Genomic DNA, 17204 nt, shown 5'->3' with positions numbered 1-17204 from the left:
CCTCATTTTTCAATTCAAATATTTCAAACTAAAACCATTCCATAAAGCTATAAATATACTGTATAGATTATATGACTTATTGAATATAATGTTTTGAAAAAAATTTTAAAAAATTAAACAATTTTTTTTTATTATTATATATATATATGTGTGTAAATATCAACATTACGTTATATTAGCTAATAAATACCTCATTTTTCATTACAAACATTCAAACTAAAACCATTACATAAAGCTATAAATATACTGTATAGATTATATGACTTATTGAATACCATGTTTTTTAAAAAATTTTTAAAAATATTAACAATTTTTTTTTTTTTTTATTATATAATGTGTGAAAATATGCAACATTCCATTTACATTAGCTAATAAAAAACTCATTTTTCATTTCAAACATTTAAAAATAAAACCATTAAAAAAAGGTTTAAATGTACTTTAAATATAATATGACTTACTGAATATAATAATTTTTAAAAAAATTTTAAAAATTTAAACAATTTTTTTTTATTATTACATATGTGTGAAAATATGAAACATTCCATTTACATTAGCTAATAAAATACTCATTTTTCATTTCAATCATTTAAAAATAAAACCATTACTTTCAGCTCTAAATATACTGTATATATTATATGACTTATTGAAGAAATTGTTTTTAAAAAAAATTTCCTATAGAAACAATTAAATATCCAAATCAAGAGAAGTAGATTAATTTAATGAATGTTTTATTTTGTACAATATTGCATATAAAATGTATAAATTAGTACTTTTGCACAATTATTTTGGTCTATAATCATTAATATAACATTTAATTACTTAACCTTCGGTATATTATGTTGTTACACAAAGTATTGGACTCTTTTATCTGATGGTATAATTTTATATATTTCGGTATAATACTATGTATTACTAGGTGTGTACTACTGCCATACTCCAACCACGAATAGCTTATATTGTAGTTGTTAATGTTTGAGACTTTGAGTATTAACACAATTTACTATCTCGTCGGGAAGGATAATATTATCAGTCCAGTGGCAGCTTCCCATCTTCAAAACCGACACGGTCTGTGTTACATCTCGTAGCTGCTACAAACGCCAATCACAGCATTTCGATATTGTTAGGTACCTTTTTGTTAGGCTTGATGACGTTTTGTCCACATAAAACTGTAATCGTACAGACAGTGTCAATGCCCGACTTTCGCCAAACGATGGGTGCGAATGGAACGATGAACGTTGCTAGAACAAATTGCATCAAATTATTTGAATTGCGTATTGCACATATTCAAGCCGATACAGTATCATCGTACTACTGTCAAACACGGTGTCCGTTTTCAGCTGTCGGTACTCTCACACAGAAAGGTCACCACATGATATGCCAAGCTACTGTTGAAATCTATAACAGGACCTTTACATGGCCCCAAGTTGCACACAATTATGAGTGTAGAACACACTCGGCTACTTTTTTTAATACTATTTGATTGAAGATTATATTCTCTTTCACCAAATTCCCACCAGGTAGATATACTTTCTTCATCATTTGTTACTCTATTAAGTTAAATACATTTTACATGAATAAATAAAACTATTAAAGTTATATAATATAGATTAAAACAAATTAAGTGATTACTGATTACTGATTACTAGATGTAGCCAGTGCCCAGTAGTACAATTGAAGAAATATATAATTATTATAATATTTCACACAATTCCTAATTAACAATTAGTAATATATTATATGAACTTACCGATGAAAAGTAATATTATCTTTTCTACTTTTATCATTCAATGACCGATAACAAAAATACAACTAGGCATGATTTAATAGTGAATTTTCGCCTTAAAAGTTGAATAAACAATAAAATATATATCAAATGATATAAATTTAATATAATATAAAATTTTTAAATACAACGAAATAAAAATATTAAATATTATAATCTATTATCTAATACTATAAAATATAACGATTGTGCATTTGTGCAGTATAATATAATATTATCATTTATCACTTAATACAGTAAGTGCTATCTACGATGGAACAATTGAATTATTAGAGCTAGAAAGTTGCCGTTTTCGACTTCATATCAGAGTACGGTTCATTATACGAAAAGGCTCTTCTATATAATAATATAATGTACACTAAGCGTTGTACCCAGGGCCGTATTACCGCTTAGGCTGTATAGGCTAAAGCCTAGGGCGGCAAATATTAAAGGGCGGCACATTTTAACGGTCCAGACGAAATAGCAAATTTTACCTATGTAAATTAGGTGGTAAATTTATTTTAGCCTATGGGTGGTTAAAACCTTAATCCGACCCTGGTTGTACCTACTTCATTTAGATGCGCGAGTAGTGTGCGTCCTCTCGTGACACACTGGCGTAGGGATTTTTGCCTTTTCTTAAAATATTATACGTAAGATTATATTACCAATATTATTATTATCACGGCCTAGCATTCCAATATGAACTATGATTATGTCTGGAATATAGTGGTCGAAATCTATAAGGAATAATTAATTATTCTTTAGAGATCTTGTATAATAGTGGTGACGGAAAGACGAACAACAGTCCACTCCACTGTCTCCACTCGGTCTTCGTAAATATTCGATGTATTTAGATTTCGACAAACGGTTTATGATTATCTCAAGTCGTGATTTCAAGGCAGTTATAAGAAAAAACCGTTAGATGGCGTTATGGATACCGTACGGTCGGTTACTTACTCACGTCGTCCCGCCACCGGGCGTCTTCAAGGGTTCCCACGTCGATGCATGAAAGTGAGTATAGTGACCGCAGACCACGGTATAGCATACCTTCTATACCGACTATACCAGGCCGCCGACCGACCATAATAATAATAATAATAATATATACCTATACCCACCATTTTTAATGACAGGTAATGTTATCTAGCGTCAAGTGAAATGTCTTACCGCTAAAGGCGTAGTAAAATTACGAAAAGTGTTTTTCATTTGATGAAATCAAATTTTACTATTTTTTCTAGAAGAAAAATTATTTTTATACAAATTTTAAATTACCTACCTATATTAGCGATTCTCAAACTTTTTTTTCATGTAACGATAATTACATAAGAGTACCTACTCACTTACCTACATTGAATTACACCAATACCGCTGTATTATAATCAAACCATAATATAGTAACTTATACAATAATAAATAGTATACTGTTTTAAATTTTATTTTTTATACATTGTATAGGTAGATAGGTAATTTAACTGGAAGCATTTAGCATACTGAAATTTCAAATTAGTAAATATATCATAGGTACTTCATAAAAATAGGAGTTTTGTAAAATAAGATTGCCAAGATTACAATAAAATAATTTTTAATAGTTTACTTTATTTTACATTTTAAATTACAAATCTAAGTTCCGATAGTGATCGATAATTTTATACAATATTGATGACGTTATATGGCGGCTGACGATGCCAATCGCGAGGTTGTACTATCGGGCTACTACACACCAGTCTGTATTACCTTCACATTCAGTCGCTGAAACTCCGAACCATCACTACTTTAAACGATACATAATATGCAACATGTACCTTCTCGGTTGATCGTACTGGACGATGGAAAACACCACTCTCTGCCCCAGCTTTTTCAGGCCTGGTATATTCATTCAATTCAAAAAATTACGGACAAGAATTTCTGGACAGCTGTCACAGCAGCCATTAAAAGTTTCTTTGCCATTCGATCGCCTTACTTGATTTTACAATTAATTTCAGGCTCCTTCCCGATGTTCCAAATCATGATGTATCTGCAAAAAATAATTTTTTATACCTAATAAGTTTTATTGTGTTCAAATCGATAAACTATCAAGAAAGAGTGAGAAAGTAGGTAATCGTTATGCTAATCAGTAAATGTGGAGTGTACCTTGTCATTAAGTAAGTCACGATAATGGATGTGTAGGTATTGAAGATATATTGTTATGTATAAATTATTTAAGTAATTAATTTTTTTATAATAGTAATACGATATAAAATATGATTAGACAATATGTACCATAAAATTAAGTGTTCTTAAAATCTCACTATACATAAATAGTATAAAAATACACGTAAAAGTTTTAAATTCTCATGAAATATATTTTTGAAATATACCAAAATAACTCGTAATTATTGGATTAAAATATGAACTTTGACTAAACTTGAACATCAAATGCTTATAAAAAAAACTGTTATAAATATATTAAAATACAATTTTTAGTTCCAGTATTCAATATTTACGAGGAACCTTAGGTATATTTAACATTCAAGTTTTAACTATAAAAATAAAACACTACATATTTTTGCAATTTTTTGCAATTAAAATTAATTTTTCCATAATATCAACTTCGAATACTTATAAAAAAAATCATGTATATATAAATTCAATATTTTTAAATAAATGTTTAACAACTAATAGAGAAACAACTTTAGATTGAAAAATCATTCATTAACACGAGAATATCCAATTTTACAAAAATGTTAAGTTCAGAAAACTTCAGACGCTTTTAAACACATTTGTGAACACTAATTATTTTTTTTAAGTAAATCAAACACAATATAATTATATATGTGCACTATGTATTAAATTTTAAAATTTTAGAAATAAAATTAAACTTAAACATTTCATAAATTTTGCATTATAAATTAATTTATGTAAATGTTAATGATTTTCGGAAAATTTTAATTTAAAAAGCGTATAAAGAAATAAAACTAAATTTATTCTATATTTTTAATTTTTATTTTTTATTGTGATATGAGAGAAAGTTTACCACATTTTCACCTGATCTACGTATTTATCCAAAAATAAAAGTTATATTACAAATATACAATGAAAAATAACTAAAAACACTTGACGGTTAAATTACACTAATAAATAACACAAAAAGACCCAACATTTTTCAAATATTTGTATGCATTAAATCATAATATTCTAGCAATTTAAGTCTAAAATTATTCATTTTTGAATTACATAAAAAACAAATCAATTTTGTCAAATATGGTTTTGCGTTTTCTGATCATTTTTAAAAATACATAGAAAGTTTGGATTTTGACTTTATTGTAAAATTATAAGCTATAGACCCAATTTTCTATCAGAACCCTTCTCGAAATTGAAATTTGAAACATTTTTTCAATCACTTATACAGAATACAGAAACAAAATCAAATTTAAAAAAAAAAAACATCATTATAATATCAGTGCATTTATTTCTCCTCTCAAAATCTAAAATAGTTCTAAAAATGTTTTTTATTTTTTTTTTTTTTTATAATAGCTATTAGTATGTTAAATACTTTAAAAAAATCAGTGTTTACCTTTAACAAAATCGTCCTGGATAATCGACAATATCTGTCGTCATACTTTTAAGGAACGATGATATGGAACTATACTTGAGGCGATCGAACTACGATTTATAGAACAATGGAACTTGTACATAACTCAACATCATGTTTCGTGTGTATAGACAAGTGTCCATCGAATGCCAAAGCTACTTTAATTTTTGCTGTGACAACTGTCCAGTATTTCGTATCAGCATTCTTTGAATCGATTGAAAACAACAGGCCTGCTAAACCTGAGGCAGTCAACAATGATTGCTCGTCTTCATCCGACACAAACGATTGGAAGCTTTTTACCACAGATGGCACTTAACGTTTGTAGCAATGTGTTGAAGTAACAGCATTAAAATATGATACCATTATAAACTGATGTGATGTATATTCTAGTACGCGTCATCCTGCAATGTCAGCGGTTAGAGCGTCGGTTTCATCAATGAGATACTCTCAATAAATCATTATCAGATGTAGTGACGACAAATAGTGGCGCAAGTCATCATCATATCAAATAGTGACGAACAGGGGTAATGTAGTTGTTGTCGTCTCTCTAGTCGACGTCTTTACGACTAGGTATACGGTTGAAGTATACTTGGCGTTACAACAATAATGGTTCCCGATCATCCGCCATCTGCTGAGGTGTAGATATAGTGCATTGCAAAAGTTCCGTAATCATCAACAGAGTTGAAGATAACATAATTTGTTTCGCATAACATCGCATGATATTGTTCATATTTATTTTTCTTAAAGCCATCTTTAGTATTAAATTGTTATCGGAACTTCCATCTGTAATCTGACAAAACATATAGGTAAGTTATTTTTATTAACTAGGTAGTATTAATTTCAATTCAAACTGATATTGACAAATAACTCAAAGTTGTAACTTAATAACGAGTTGAAGGCTTAACAGTAACTAATCTATCCCACAAAATATTTTCCAATTACTGCTTCGAGCACATAATACCTATATAATTCGATAAATTCGACCGAAGAAAGAAAAATACATTATAATATACTCGCCGCGGAATAAGAACGTACCTGGCCACCTGGACGGCGGACCAAAACAGGTTCACCGTGAGCAGGTGGCTAATGTAGGTATAAGCATATGGTCGGTTAACTATGACAGGATGCGGTGGAAAACCGGTCCGCCACCTGCGCGACAAGGTACGTTCTTATTCCGCGGCGAGTATACATTATACGATTAACGTAACATTATAATATAATTTATAAATAATATTTTTGTTTAGATTTGATAATGTAATAATAATAATAATCAAGTAAGTTTTCTTTATTAAATTTAATAGAAAATCTTTGTAGACACACCACCACTTTGTTCGATTCCAAAAACAAATTTTTATAATATTCAACCAAATTTGTTAGATTTTGCTAAAACATTTTTGGATTTTAATATGGAAGTTTAAAATTTGACGTCGGTGTCGGTAAATAGGCCTTCAAAAAATGTTATTATTTTTACTGCATGCTAATTATTTGCATACAAATGTATCAATTTTAATGGTGGGGGTACAGAAAAAATCTAAAAAATTAAGAGTTGAAATATTAAAATTCATCTTTTGTCAACAGTGGATATTATTCAAACGTAAAATAACGATCAATGTTCTCTATTTATTTTTGTTTTTTGTTAATTATTGAAAAAAAATTAATTGTAGAAACTTAAAAAAATTTCACTATTTAACTTAAAAAATTTCTATACAAAATTAAATTTAAAAATATCTAAATAAATCAATGTTAAGTTATTTGTTTAAATATTTTTTTTTAATTGTTTGAATTATTCGGGTTTTTTATAAATTTTGACGGAATCATTTATGTATTAGTCAAAAATATTATTTTAACATAATAATATTACATTAGTATACATAAGACAGTGGTTACAATTTTATATTAAACTAGGTAGTTAACAATGATGAAATTATGATGAATTATAATATTAATTGTAATATCAGAATTGACTTTTATAAAATAATTATATAAGAAATAAGTGGTCAAATCACTTTGTAGTTTAAGATAGAGGCTATAGATACACAACGTTTTTTGGCGTGTATTTTTATTCCTTGTTTTATATCGGAAAATCTATAGATAAGTACACATTGGTTATAATACGCCGAATTTTCATCTGTGACGCAAAACGCCGGTGAACTTGCGTTTTGGCGAATGAACGTCGTAGTAATAAAAACGCAAACTCCTAATTTTACATTGTTTTAAATTAGGGTGGGCTATACTGGTGACGGAAAATGCCTCTTTTAATAAACTTTACCATTTATTTTTAAATATTTTATAGATACGTGGCGGAAAACGCTCCGCGGAATACGTCATATATATTTCCGGCCTTTAACTAGGTCACTATAATGAATGGGTTAAATTTCAATTTTATAATTACTTATCGCATACAAAGATGATAGGTATTGACTTATGAGGATACTACTGGTTATCTTATTTTTGTCATAAATAAATCGTATATAATATTATAATAGATATAGCAATTATTCCATAATTTTAAAATTTAACTACCTACATATTATTAACTTGTATAAAAAAAAGTTTTAGCCAGCCAATAATCATGATGATTTTTTTGAACGTATATTAGTATATAAATATATAATATATTAATATATATTTCTTTAGGATGAAACAGGTCATAATATATTGTATAGTAAAATAAATAATACTCTAATTTTCAACACTTAAATACATATTTTTTACTTAGTAATTCAATCTAATCATACAACTAATCGATAAGTGATAACTTGACTTAAGTTAAGGCTTACTTAACCACGGTAAAATATACTTACGAACGTCACAATAAAAATGAAAGAGATTTATAAATATATAATTATTATTATAATAAAGAAAAACGTACTCTTTATAATGACGTTAAGTACCTATGTTATTTTCATTAAATTAATAAATGTTTTCATACAATTGTTTGAATAAATATGATAATAATGACAATATAATATAAAAAAGTTTCAATTATATTATATGACTACAATTCCAAAGTTTTGGAAACATTAAAATTAATTTCTTAATGTTCTTAAAATGTTTAAATTCCTAATATAATTTTTCCGTTTGGGATGTTATATATGTGTCTAGGACTGAATTTGGAAAAAAATAATTATTAATAATGTACACGTTTATGTTATATATAAATAGAATTTTATAAAGGGAGATTTCTTCGTGTACCACCTATGAGCTTTCCGCGTACCACAGGTTGAGAAGCGCTAGCGTAGATTGTATTATACAAAGTAACTTCTTTTAATGGTCACCTCTAATTAGCAGACATCTCTTAATAGTGGATAATTCTTCTTCGAGTTTCCACTATTTAGAGGTCTTACTTTAGTTGTATTCCAGTCAGATTATTACATTTAATATGTAATTCGAATATTTAAAAATTATATAATTGGACGATAAGCTTATGCACGCCAAATTAATAATTATAATTATATAATTATAAAACTCTTTCTATTTATTTACTGGTATACTGAAAAACCGCATGATGCGGTTGGTCAATGAGAGTACCGTTTATCATAACTTATAATATTATAAATCATTACTACTACTTAGTACTTGTATTATATTCATTCTATCATACCTATAACTAATAATTATTAAACTATGATCATGCTCAAACTTATATATGTTATTTATATTTTAAATTGATCTATATTAAATTGTTGTAAAGGGCTTCGCCCGTTACCTTATATAAGTATAAATATAAATATATATAAATCAAGCATGATTAACTTAGTTATTAATTAATGATAATTAATTACTTTTATCTAACAAGTATGAGCAGTTATTATAAGAACATTTGTTCTCCACAACAACACTATTTTACTAAGACAATAATTTATATTATAATATTATATTTAAAAATATGTAAATATCTATTTACATGGTTGTATATCGTTCAATTTTTTAAATAAAAATAATAATTAATATTATACACAGATTTGCAATGATCACTCTAAATCAAAGATAGCGAACCTCTCTGTGCCCGTGAGTCAAATTAAAAAATTTAATTTAATTTATTTTTTCCTATGTGTCAACGAATTTAATGAACCTTTTTGAACTTAAAAACTTAAACAAAATTTAACATTCAACGAATTTTGACAAATAATAAGCATGTGTCAATAAAAGAGGATACGGGTGTCACTACGTGACATACATGTCACATGTCATAGGTTCGCCATTTCTGCCATAAAAACGTATACAACACACTTTATATTACATGAAGTTCAATATTAAAATCTGTTAAAGATTGACCAGTAAGTAAAGTTAATTTAAATAAGAGAAATACAAGAAAATAATTTATCGAATGTTGGTAATTACTAATTATAAAGTTATAAGGCGTATTTTAGAAAAATTCTAAAATTATGTAAAACTTACCTAAATTGTAATTTGTGAATTAAGTAGATGTAGTATCAAAACGTGCATAATGAATGTTACTCCAACAATGACGAAAATCGGCCGATTTCTTTATCATCTTCGGTGATCTCCGTTTCCTTGGATTTAATAATAAAAATAATATTGACGTTATATAATCATTGTATTTTATCTCCATAACGGCATAGAAATAATTTTAAAAAAATATTTACCTTTTCATCGTGCAGTAATATAGTTGCGGACACGCTTGGTCGTCTACAAATGTACAACACGATGTTTGCTCGGTCGACGGTGATGGACTGAATGCGTTTGACGTCTGCACTGCTAAGCCTCCCTAAAATATAATGATTTACTTGGTGTGGTGCTTAGTACTCGCATCCTTGATATTGAAAATATGGTGGCAAACCGGTTTTAGAACGGAGCAATGCAGACAGTGGCTGCGATAGTACGACGCCAACTAAACATACCATTAAAAAGAAACATAAATAATACATATAGGGTGTTTCAGAAATCGATACGAATTGAATATTGCTAACCGCATAAATCAATGCTACAGGCTCTTTAGGTGGACATATGATGTCGTACATTTTTCATACATCAATGAGAGATGTTTTCTGAGCTATGTATGTAAAAAAATTGGTAACTTTTGTGGCGTTTTAAAATCGATACCGATTTTTGATACACCCTATACATTGTATTTATTATATGTGAGTCTACGGTCGAGGGTTCGGGATATAATATAATCACCAGCGGGTGCTGATGCATTTAAAACATGGTAACACGGTGCATGTGTATAATAATTTATTACTTATGTGTGCTCGCCGCGACCCTACGCAGACATTATAAATAATTACAGTGTAAGTGAGACGATGCAGAAGAAAAAAAAATATTACTAGACTTCCTGTGATGTGTGAGTATTTTAAACTATATTTATTATACAGTGAAACTTCCATAAAACGAAATCTCCCGAGGAACAAAACCAATTCGTATTATAGAGGAATTCGTTAAATATAATTAACGCATGATTAACAATGAAGATTATGGTTCTCAAAAATAATTCGTTAAATGAAAGTTTCACTATATTAGTATACTAATGTATTCGTATTTTATGGTAAAAAATGTTCGTCACAAATAAGGACCGTTTAATGTATATAGGTATTGTAGAATCACATGGACGAACCACTAGTACAGTATTAATTATAATTTATTTTAAAACCTATGTATGCGTTTATTTAGAGGATAAAAAATTAGCATGAATCAATGTATTACGCGTCGTAAATTATTAAGTACACCAATTAAAAAATGAATCGAAAATCTTTGTATTTTCTAGCGTAATTGATAGAAAAATTGATTTTGAATATAATAGGTACACAAATATTGTTTTTTTCCATAAATACATAATACATTCATATACATGCAATAATATATATTTTATTTTTATTTATTTTGGACGCATCATATTTTATCGCATTATTGGGGCTCTTTAAACTTCATATAAATAAAATAATGTAAAATAATGTAGAAAGGAAAATTATTAAATCGTAAAAAGTATTCAAAATGCAGGTACTCCTGTAGTATTCGGTCATTTTGTGTATAGGTACCTACCCAAAAACAAGACATTGTAACTACTATATTCGTATTTTTTTTATATTCGTAATTAGGTATTAAGTATATACTTAGGATGTCCAAATCTTTTTTGAACACGATCTACTAATAATATACTTCACCTTTGAGGATCGACTTCCATAGAAAATTTTTTTTATTATTAAATAATTATACTTATTAGAAAATATGACCCTAAAAATATAATCTAACATGATCGACTTTGAAATTGTACGCAATCGACCGTCTGGCCGCCCCTGGTATGTACTTACCTACCTACCTTTACCCATATAATAGGGTTTATATGATTATAATACAAATCGCTTTCGCTTCATATGAAAACCACTTTGAAACACACAGGTATAGTGTATGTTCCAGATAGTCCATTTTTATTTTTTATTTTTACTAATTTATATTTATAATATTGAATTACATTTTCATACAATTTTATACAGTATTAAATATAATTTAAACATACGTGTACTTAAACTTTGTATAAATACGCTTAAAAATTTCGAAAATCAGAATTTGAATAAATAGAATTTTTACTTACAAATGTTTCGATTTTGTTGATGATTTAACTTTCCAATAAACAAATCGAAGTTGACGGTTTTACTGAGCTCATTTTTTTATAGCGATAGGCATGTTTATAATTTTTTAAAAGAAATAATATTGTTACCTTTTTGGCCTATTTTTCTTTCATTAATCTCGTTATTACAAGCCGAGAAATTATGTAATGATGAATAAAATATTCTAAAAGATTATATCGGAATCGGAAATTGCACCCCCAAAAAAAGTCATAGTCATACCTATATTATGTAAATTGCGGCCTGTGTAGTTTTAAAACATACGTAAATAATAATTGCTTCCCGGATATATTTGAAATATACGTAAATTGCGGACTGGGATATTCCAATTTCCGGTCAGTTGTACAATTTAAAGATAAGTTTAAATATTATCTTTAATATTGATCGATCTAGATAATATCCTCACTTAGGTTTAGGTACATAATATTACTAGCAGACAGTGTGCATTTGATCGAAACTCTTACGTACGAGTTTTTACGTTGCTCTACAGTTTACTAGCATGTATTTTTTCAATTTAATAAACATGGGTATTGAACATTATGAAAAATGGAAAGAATAAAACGTTAAGAATAGTTGATGAAAATGTATTTATGAATAAAAAATATTTAGGTACCTAAGCATATGTACAAAAATGAACCTGGGCCGCAATTTACATAAAAAATTTGAAATGGGAAACAATTTACAGCGACTCGATTATATTATTATATTTTAAAAAATATTTACTTATTATAAAATCTAAGGATACTGAATATCATGTGTAGTATTTAGATAGGGTGTTCTCCGGCGTATCCAAGGTCTTGAATTCAAAAACATGTTTATCTCTTACATCGTTAGTTTTCTTTGTTGTGAACTCCACTCGTATTCTGTAGAATGTATAATACAAGTAATAATTTATCGACGTCTTTAACCTTGAATACCAAATGGACGCCCCAAGGAAGCCGAGAGGGTCGAACCATCTGCCTCGCATTCTTTCCTCCCGGGCCCCACCCACCATAGGTATAAAAATAAAAACGAGTAAACGACTACTATAATACGACACTAAAATATTATTCTGATCCCAAACATGAAAAAAAATACTGTAACACCGTAGTTATTTAACGTATAATATTATAATTCAGGGGTGGCCAAACTGCGTCTCGCGAGCCGCAGGTGGCTCGCGTCATAGACTCTTGTGGCTCGCATCTTATCGTAACATTTTTACGATAATTTACAATTTACAATTATAATATAATTTATAATACTCAATAATAAATGTATATAATTTAATGATAGTTTTTCCTTGTAGTTTAATGTTTAATCACTGCATTTATAAATATTATCAAAAATTGTTAATTCTATGAGTATGTAATTATATTATAATATGTTACATACTAGCAATTTTCGTCAAGCGTCTATGTATATTTAAATAAATAAATAAAGAGGTTTTTGTTACTTTTTGGTGTATATTTTATAACATTTTTGTTGGGGTATTTTTCGGGTACCTGTTATACTCCGACTGCCAATTGACTAAAATGTCGATAATGTTTTCTTACTAAGAACAATAAAGTGTATATGTATACTTAAGGTTTATTAGTTTTTATACTCTGTTACACCGCTATCAAAAATATAATGCTATGACCAATGTTACAACCCACGTATTATAGAGTGAATCGTTTCATTGTATTACAACACATATTTTCATTACAACAACAATTTTGGTGAAGACCCTCTCTTTGTGTGCGTTCGACGCCATATGACGTCTAAAATAGAAATATTTTTTGTTTCACTCATACAGTCACATTCCGGTGAAAAATAAATAGGTACTTTTACAGCGTAGACTGTATATAATAAAGAACTGTATTTATTTTATTTCTAATATTATTCCTACACAATTCTTTTATACTCAATAATTTTATTTGTATATAAATGATTATACATCAATAAGTATATTTTATGATAAAGATAAATTACTATTAATTTATTTTACTGTTCAATATTCACTTCTTAATCTAACCTTTCGGCACGACTGTTTCGGCGCAGCATTTTTTTTTTTTTAACAAAGAATACTACTGTAATTATTGCTATTATGAAAAATAACTGTAATAAAATCGTCAATAGTACAATCCAGTCTAAAAGTATAGCTCTGTAGTATATAACGTATAGCTACGTTATCGTGTAACGTAAACACCGACTACAGCAAGGGCAGCACACTGCAATCGTTGTACAACGTATTATTTAAACGACGTAGCAGTGGCGTAATAACGAGAGGGTCGTATCCTCCCTTTGACAAAGTCCACGACGAGCAATAGTCTTAAACGACTATTGTAAACTGCGCCCGGATAAAATTTTAAAAACCAATATAACTATATTTTTTTCAAAATTATCTTTAATGTTTGTTTGATTCGTTACAGATATAATATGAATAATTAAAATTAAAATTAAATTAGGAATTAAAATAAATATATAATTTTAAAAAGTAAAATAATTACAAACATTACCAACAAATAACATATTGTTGATACATATTCATCAATTGAAGTTTGACCACAATTATATTTATTAACTAAATTTTATAATATTTCGCGTTTTTTTTTTTGTTTTAGAATTTTGGTATTTAAAGGGTTCATTTATATTATTTAGTTTGATTTATGTATCTATTTGAATTTCAATCATAGAAACTTTAATAAGACAGAAGTTAATAAGTTAATAAGTCGGACGCAGTTTATATTGAAACTTTTTAACATAGATAAAATTTTGGGCTCAGTTTACGTATGCCCATCCTAAAAATGCGATAATAGTCTTAAATAATTAGTAATCTACCTGTTTATGGAAATCCTACATGTTGTTTCCACCGAGCACAGAAAAAACTACTATTCCGTGGAAATCACATGTTTTTCTGCCCTCTGCATATTTATTTAATGCATGAGAGTAAAAAATAGATTGTATTAATGTATTTGTACACTAAATTATAATATAATACTATATAAGTTATATTGGGCTTACTATAAAGCAATGAATATGTAGACGTGTAGGACGTAGATATTAACTGTAATGAAAGCGGTGTAATCCGAATTATTTTTGAAATAATTATCAAATCATTATCATACATACGATTAACCATTTAATCATGTAAATATAATATTAAACATATTTATAAAACTTTATTATTATATATTATAATACTAATAATGATATAATATTATTTATTTTGCATTTTTAAAATTGTATATTAATATACCTGCGGCGCCGAAATGTCCGATTCCCATATTTAAGTATAAAAGTATTAGTATATTATGCTATTGTAATACAAGTATCCTGTATTTCTGTATAATATAGGTACCTAAATATTATTGTATGTTTTTTGTCAATATAAAAATGTTAAATACCTACTTTTTAATAATAAAGAAAACAATTATTAATGATAAATTTTATAAAGTTTATTTAAAAAAAGAAAAGAAATGTTTTTGAAATATATGTATGCAAGCATCACAATATTTTATACCTACTTCAAAAATTTTTAAAACACAAATCAATATAATAATAGTATATTATGTTCATTGTTCATATCACATTAGATATAGTTATTAATTTTTAATTCAATACTGAATTATAAACTAACCTTAAAGTGCCGTGCATAGGTTCATAGACCATAGTATAATTAGGCAATAACATAAAATTATTTTAAATGTTTTTAAAATATCATTGTGTATATATAAAATATAATATTACATAAAAATGTAATTATAAATACCTAAACGTTACAAGTAATAATTTCAATTCTTTAGAATAATATTTTTAAATAACAACAAAATAACTAATATCTTTATTCTTAGTTTATTGTATAAATCTAATTTCGTCCAAATTTGATCTATCAATGTCTATGAAAAAAATCATACTTGCAGGGTACCTACATATTTTGTTATAATAAAACGCAATATTTATACTGATATAGATATATATTTTATTATAATTTTATAAACGATCCTTAGATAGGTAGTTAGAAATAATAAATAGGTCAACAGTTCGACACATCATTTTCTTATCGAATTGTTTCCCATTGTGATTTGTGGGTAACATTGATCATTGAATTTAAATTTAGCACATGGTATTAAGTTATTCATATTACACTGACAAATATGTATGTCTAATTTGTCGAGGATCTGTGTCATACGGTCTACATAACCAAAATAAAAGTCACTCGTTTTAACTAGATACCTATAATATACCAACCTATATACTGTAGTTTTACACGTACAAAAGTATATATATATACCTATGATTTGTCAGTTTTCTTATTCGAATTTCAGACATGAATCATGACGATGAGTCAGTGCTGGTATTAAGTCGTTGTATAGTTTTTACCTATATTATGTATTTATATCATAAGTTTATCATATGATGATGGTTTTGAATTAAGATCACAATAATATTGTAAATAAATTACAATACCATATTAGATAGTTACTGTAACGGTAAATTTGTAGTAATATTACTACAGGTACTACGCACTGTCTACACTGCTGAGTTAGGTATTTCTTCTTCATAGGTACCTAATGCCAATGGCCTATAAGATAGGTACTAAAAATGTTTTTTTTCAAAAATACTCGGCCATAGTTTGAATTCAATATGATATAATTAAACTGAAATGATAAAAAAATACAAGATTAGTAAATAAATACGAGTAGGTATGTACTATAATACAACAATGCAGTATAACTAAATATATAACTAAGTTTTGGAATTAGCTATCTATTGTAATTTGTAGGTATGACGTCATGATAAGTTACAACTTAAATTATAAACACTATTCATAAAATAATTGAAAATACTGAATAAATTATGAAAAACCAATATCTTTGAACAATATCTGCCTGTAATTTATTTATATTAGACTATACTTTACTGAATTTTAGACTATATAAATAATTTATTATAAAATAAATAACTTTACTAGGCAATTATAGCTATAATTGAAACACTAATAAGCAGGGCTAGGATTTGTATGCAACAGCATCTTTTTTTGTTACGTCCAAATGGAATTTAAATGATTAATGTCCGCGATTTATATTATTAAAAATGAAAATAGTACCTACTATTTTTATTTTGCATGTTTTTGGCTTTTGCATGTATTAAGCTTAATGCATATTTTTGCATATTTAGTATGATCGTATTTATTGTATTTAAGCCGATAATAATTAAACTGATTAAAGTACCTATAAAACTTTGTTTTTTGATCAAACATAAATTTTATTTTTATAAATACAATCTTAAGGTACATTATACTATGTACCTATGTTTGCCGATC

At 27.4% G+C, this 17204-nt stretch overlaps 2 long non-coding RNA genes across 2 annotated transcripts; both read right to left on the bottom strand.

Moving 5' to 3' along the window:
• Nucleotides 1-654: 654 nt before the first annotated feature.
• Nucleotides 655-1938, bottom strand: LOC126551898 (uncharacterized). Its single transcript, XR_007605782.1, has 3 exons — nucleotides 1748-1938; nucleotides 1310-1547; nucleotides 655-1238 (listed from the first exon to the last, which is right to left on the bottom strand). It is a non-coding gene; the product is annotated as an uncharacterized LOC126551898 (long non-coding RNA).
• A 1389-nt stretch (nucleotides 1939-3327) lies between these two features.
• Nucleotides 3328-10080, bottom strand: LOC126551763 (uncharacterized). Its single transcript, XR_007605655.1, has 4 exons — nucleotides 9944-10080; nucleotides 9735-9850; nucleotides 5316-6123; nucleotides 3328-3776 (listed from the first exon to the last, which is right to left on the bottom strand). It is a non-coding gene; the product is annotated as an uncharacterized LOC126551763 (long non-coding RNA).
• Between the last annotated feature and the right edge of the window lie 7124 nt (nucleotides 10081-17204).

Source organism: Aphis gossypii, chromosome X (genome assembly GCF_020184175.1).
Source record: "Aphis gossypii isolate Hap1 chromosome X, ASM2018417v2, whole genome shotgun sequence".
NCBI classification, from domain to species: domain Eukaryota; kingdom Metazoa; phylum Arthropoda; class Insecta; order Hemiptera; family Aphididae; genus Aphis; species Aphis gossypii.
Note: the sequence above shows the minus strand (reverse complement) of the source record. Positions and strands in the feature narration are given on the sequence as shown.